This window comes from Pteropus alecto, unplaced genomic scaffold (genome assembly GCF_000325575.1).
Source record: "Pteropus alecto unplaced genomic scaffold, ASM32557v1 scaffold87, whole genome shotgun sequence".
Taxonomy (NCBI): Eukaryota; Metazoa; Chordata; class Mammalia; order Chiroptera; family Pteropodidae; genus Pteropus; species Pteropus alecto.
In genome coordinates this window covers 20489760-20496109 of record NW_006443225.1, presented here as the reverse complement: position 1 = coordinate 20496109, position 6350 = coordinate 20489760, and positions in this window count along the sequence as shown.

Sequence of the window (6350 nt, the reverse complement as noted above, 5' to 3'; positions counted from 1 at the left end):
AGTGAAGAAACGTGATGGAGGGAAATGCTTCTCCAAATGGTTCGAGATGACAATAAAAATTCGATCAGTGCTGCCTCGAGCATCATTTCAGAGCAAGAGGTGTCAAGAGACGACCAGAAAATATTAGGTCTTTTTCGGAAATCAGGAAGACTCAGCTTTTCCTCGGTGTTCCAGGATGGGCTCTTACACTTCGGTATCAAGGAAAAGAGCGCATGTGGGGGGCTATGCGATTGGCTCGTACCTGTGTTGCTTCTTTAAGAAATCAGTTGCTTAACAGTCAAGCTACTTATTTTTCCCATCCCGGTGGGTAAAAAGAGGGATGTATGGCAGGCAGACAGGTGCACGTGTGCTAAAAGGAACGGGAAGACGGAAGGTGGGAAATACTTAGTAAGAGCATAGACTAGACTCTATAAAACTGTGTTTGATTTTTCTCTTCCGTCACTAGTTAGCTGCAAAATCTTGAGTTTCAGTGCCTGAGCTGTAATGTGGAGGGAACTTATGTAGGCAAGAGAGCAGTGGCAGCTGAATGAGGTGACGCTTGTGAAGTCCTGACACACCTGTCACACGAGAGTCCAAATATCGGCTCCTTTAACGTGGTCACCTCTTCCTCAGCCTCGTGTTAGGTCATGGCTGGTACTTTAGCTGTTAAAATTGCACAGTTGGCTTAGGAGTCTGGTTATTTTTCTTCCTCTCTCAAGGGAGACAGAGTATTTGAAAGTGGCCATGGAAGCGAGGGGACAGAGAATGAGCTGGCGTTTTGCTATTGTTGGGGGGATGGTGCGGGATTCTGTGCCCTGCCAGGAGCCCTGGGGGGTGAGCGTAGCCAGCTGCAAAGTCAGTGAACAGAGGCACAACCAGAGTGCCAGGCGTTAGGCTCCCCAAAAATGTCAAAGCTGACGGGTACAGATGTCAGCCAGGGAGCAAGTTGTAAAAAAAAAAATGAGGTTGGAGAGAACGTTCAGAGTATTTTTTTGTCGCTTTGAACCACCGTCAGTTAACCGTTCCTGGCTGCAAAAATGTGTCTCTTGGTCGGATGGTCCTTTGGCTGTCATAAACTTTCATTTGTCTTCACTATCATAGCTCCTTGTCTTGTAACTAAGTGTCCGGTGGCTGTAGTTTTTACTGTTTGGATTAAAGGTGGAGAGACGCCGATTGAAGTTAGATGAAGAAGGTGTTTGAATTCTTCAGGGCATCCGCATGCGGATCGAAATTTATGCTCTGCTTGCTGCTGCTCTTCAGGGAAAACTCGCCCCTAAGTCAAAAAGTGTCACAGTGGGAACCACCCCCGACTGGAGGAGGCGCAGCCTCCGAAAATCCTCTTTCTGCAAAATCAAAAAGAACACTGGGAAGTTTTCAAAAATCAGCATTTTCAAAAGTCCGGATACTAACCAATGGCTTAAAAAAGTTGGAGGAGAGTTTATTGAAGAAAAATGGTGACTCTCAGTAAGACCAGTGAGCTTGCCACGTGGCGCTGCCTTCGCCTTGACGGTGGACGGCTCTGCCATCGGGGTGAACCCCAGGGCCAGCAGCCTCAGGAGGGGCCACATGGATTTGGAGCAACACGTAATGTCCCATCGCCAGACACTGGTCAGAGTTTGACCCGTCTGGTGACGCGCATGAACACGCCGTTCTCAAGGCTCGTGTTTAGTTTGGACTGAAACCTTGCTCTGTGACAATGACACCTCTGGACGGTTGCCAAAGGAACCGAAAAGGAACACGTGGGAGAAACATGTGCAGAGGGGACTGGGAAAGCTCCGGCGTGATTCTGGAGACCTCGAGGGCCGCGCACGTGCGCGGGGCTGTGTGCACGACCAGGAATGACCTTGGAAGGCCCTGCTGCCCCGCTCCCGGCTGGCACCTGCTCTGTGCAAGCGAGAGGCCCGTGCGGGGATGAGCTGCCCATGACGACAGCATCTGTGACGCATCCCGCACCTGCACGCACGCCACCGCTCTGCGAAAGGCGGGAGCCTCGTGTCACAGCGTCTAAGGCGGTATCTATCCGGATGTTACAGACCGCTGACCTAACTGAACAGTGATGTCAGGGGCCACAGACGGTAAATATTGATCTCACGAAATTGGTTCAACAAAGTCACCAAGTCGATAACGAGCAACACCAACAAATGCAGTGATGATAACAAAGCCGGGGGGTGGATTTTATTTCCAGGGTCTCCACATTATGTTATTTAAAGCATCCCATTTTCAACTCAGATTTTCAGGACATACAGATAAACAGGATAATATGGCCATGTATATTAAAAAAAGAAAAATGGAAAAGCCATGCCGTAGAAACCATCTTCCTGCTGGGGAGTACCCTCATAAGCTAAATCTAGAGAAATCCCTAGAAGATTCAATCTAAAACATCTTTCTAAAATGCAGATTTTTTTGGGGGGGGGCATTTGCTTTTTGCTATATGTAGAATGTTCAATTAATATTTTAAATATATTTGAGAGTAAGGACGCTTATCAGATATTCGAACAGTGCTGCTTAGAATAAATAGTTGTTAATTAACACAGACTAAGTTTTATTTAATGACTTACTTAAGCAACAAAAATTAAATATTGGCTTTTCTAAAAATGTAACTACGAGGGTTGTGATATGAGGAATGAAAAGCGTTAGACTCTAATGATTCATAATGAAAAGTAGAACAAATTTCCACTGCTATCAATAACTCTATCAAATTTTAATTATGTTTCTTGCAGCTGCATGTGCTTTGATCTTGGCAAAGTAATCGACACGTTATTTTTCAAAAATAATTTGATTTTGGTTAATAATTGTGTCAACATTAACTAAAATACCATGTACTTTATCTCCTTAGCTTGTTAGAAACTACCACAACTAAAGTACTTTTATTTTTTATTTACTTGCTTATTAAATTTATCGGGGTTACGTTGGTTAATAAAATTATATAGGTGTCAAGCGTACGATTCTATAGCACGTCATCTGTGCATTGCATTGCATGTTCGCCGTCCAAAGTCAATTCTCCTCTGTCACCATATATCTGAGCCCTTTTACCCTTGTCTACCTCCTCCCTCCCCCGTCCCCTCTGGTGACCACCGTACCATTGTCTGTGGCTATGAGATTTTGATTGTTTTGTTCGTTTGTTGCTTTCAGTTTTATATCCCACACAGGAGCAAAATCATATGGTTCTGACTTATTTTGCTCAGCGTGATAAAGTCAAGATCCATCCATGTCGTCACAGATGGCAGTGTTTCATCTTTCCTTATGGCTGAGTGATATTCCATTGTACGTATGTACCACATTTCTTTATCCAATCATCTATCGTAGGATACTTTGTTTGTTTCCGTGTCTTGGCCACTATGAATAATGCTACAGTGAATATTGGGGTGCATATATCTTTATAGATAAATCTTTTCAAATTTTTGGGATAGATATCCAGTAGAAGGATTATTGAGTCATGGCGTAGTTCTATTGTTAGATTTTTGAGGAATCTCCATACTGTTTTCCATAGTGGCTGCACCAATTTAGATTCCCACCAGCAGTGTATGAGGGTCCCTTTTTCTCCGCATCCTCTCCAACACTTGATATTACTTGTCCTGTTGATGTTGGCCATTCTTACAGGTGTGAGGTGGTATCTCGCTGTGGTTTTCATTTGCATTTTCCTAATGGCCGGCGAAGTTGATCTTTTCATATGTCAGTTGGCCATTCTGATGTCTTCTTGGGAGAAGTGGCTGTCCAGGTCCTCTGCCCTTTTTTAATTGGATTGTTTTGTTTTTTGTTGTTGAGTTGTATGAGTTCTTTATATATTTTGACTACTTGCCCCTTATTGGAGGCATTGTTTGCAAATACCTTCTCTCATCTTGTTGGTTGCCTCTCTGTTCCGTCGATGGTTTCTTTTGCTGTGCAGAAGTTTTTTAGTTTGATATAGTTCCACTTATTTATTTTTGCTTTGACTTCCCTCACCTTTGAGGTCACATTCATAAAATTCTCTCTGTATCCAAAGTCCGTGAGTTTAGTGCCTATGCTTTCTTCTATGCAATTTATTGTTTCAGGTTTTATATTTAGGTCTTTGATCCATTTTGAATTGATTCTGGTGTATGGTGACAGATAGCGGTCTAGTTTCATTCTTTTACGTGTGGGTTTCCAATTTTCCCAGCACCATTCATTGAAGAGGCTTTCCCTTCTCCATTGTTTCTGGCTCCTTTGTTGAAAATTATTTGCCCATATAAGTACTTTTAAAATATACCTACTGACACTTGGTAATTCTATAAAGTAGTGTTAGGAGAAATATCGTACATCACTTGTGCTTAAGAATTCCTCAAAGGTTTTATTTGCATATTTCTTTTTGAAATTTTCGGGGAACATGACCAATACAAAGCAAGGAAAATTTATAATTTTGTTGATGCTAGAGAAGTCAAGGTCAAATACATATAGTTTTGAAAGTCCTAATGTCATTAATTTTTAAAAAAATATATAGTGAGAAGCAAGAGAGATCTGCCTGTGGGCCGACAATGAGGGGGTTTGAGGAGGTGGAGAGAGCAGGTTCCAGCGAGAAGGACGTATCCATGAACCAGGCCAGTGCTCCCAGTTCTGGGACGAGGGCCAGACATCGTGGTCACGAAGAACAGCTGTGGGACCCACGTGGAAGGTCAGAAAGAGACGGAGGTGGCTTGTCACGGGTAATCAACAGGATAAATTGGATAATTTAGGCATCCAATGACAACAAAGTTCAGCCCAGGAATTTTGCAATAGAGTCCAGTTTTGAAGATAATGAATAAGACACTGGTTAAGACAAGCTAGATAAGATGTAGATAATTTTGAAGTAGGTATGTTTGAAAAATTTCCCCTCACATTGTTATAGCCCAATGATTCTGTTTTCCTTCTCTCCGAGAAAGAAAAATTTAATGCAGATTCTCTCAGTCAATTTCCATGTAGCTTATCTCTGAATGTTATAAGCAAATGCATTAGGATAATTTACCCATTTTACTCTTTTGGCAAAAGAATCACGGAATTGCGATTCTACGATAAGTGATGAGCACATTGATAAGTACAGTGGGACCTATAAAACACTTAACATGTAGTGGTTTCTGGTTTTAAGGAGCTATAATTAAGGTACAGCAACAGCCATCTATGGAAAATTAAAACACAACAGATTAGATAATTACCTAATGAGTGCTACAACTGAAAAATGCCACGCAAAGAGCAAGGGGAAGTTCTGAAGCATTTTTATCAGGAGAGAACGTGAGAATACATCGACTTCGGAAGCCCGCCTGGTGCTGACTTGCTGGCTACGTCAGAGCAGGGCGAGAGAAACTTGAAGAAACCAAGAACTAAAAGCAGCAGACCAGAAATGACGCTCACGAGCCTGGTCCCCGGTGGAAAGAGAGGGAAGACATTTTCAGGTAAAACTTGACAAGGCTCGTAAATGAATGGAAAAAGGGACAAGGGAAGTCTAAGGGAGGGATTGAAGGATCGATCAATCCATCAGCTGTTCCGACCCATATTCCTATTTTGACATCATATTCTTTTGCTTTCCTTTTGGCTAAAAATAAAGTGCTCCCTTTCCCATAACACGGTACATGTATTCATTCTCGATATTCCAAAAATTTCCACAGAGCAGGTATGTTGTCAACATGTCTGATGCATTCTCATCGATTTGTATCCGAAGATAGCTCGCAGATGGCTCCCCCAGCCCTGCCCGGTCCTCCGTGCTGACAGCTCTCGAAACAAATTCAATATGTATCTACTGGGTTCCTTAAGTGCCATATCGGTGGCGGGCACTGGGAATACAGTGGTAAACAAAACTGATTTCCATTTCTGTTCTCATGGAGACGCCTTGTCAGGGAAAATCCATAGCCCAACTCATTTTTCTATTCACATTAAATTTATACGTACTCCCTGCTTACTCTCATTTCTCGAGTGGCCTATTGATTTTTGTTCAGGTCCTAAGCCTCTGTGTATTCAAGGGTATTGCAAATGAACTAACAAGTTCAAAGTGGCAGATGGAAATAGAAATGAGCAATCATGTGAACGGTGGGTAGTTAATCTCACTCGAACATCCAAAAATAAGCCCGAGTCTATCTAAACTATGGTGTGAACTTCTCACTTCATTCTACCTGGATAAAAATGCAGAGAAAAAGACTGTTCACTAGCGGGCTTATTTATAGCTCTGAGATAAGAGTAGGTGGGACCAAGGTGATCTATCACCTTATTTTTTTTATGGCTTGTGTTCACTGCATTTTTTATGATTCTCTTTTTTCATGCGCATCGATTTCTCTCATGTTGCAACTCGGGAAACTGTAAATGATGAATGAGAGTACTCACAATTAAGCCATTAAGGCAACGTAGTCGCACAATAACATGAAGATATATTATAAAGAGAGTCCCAGAAG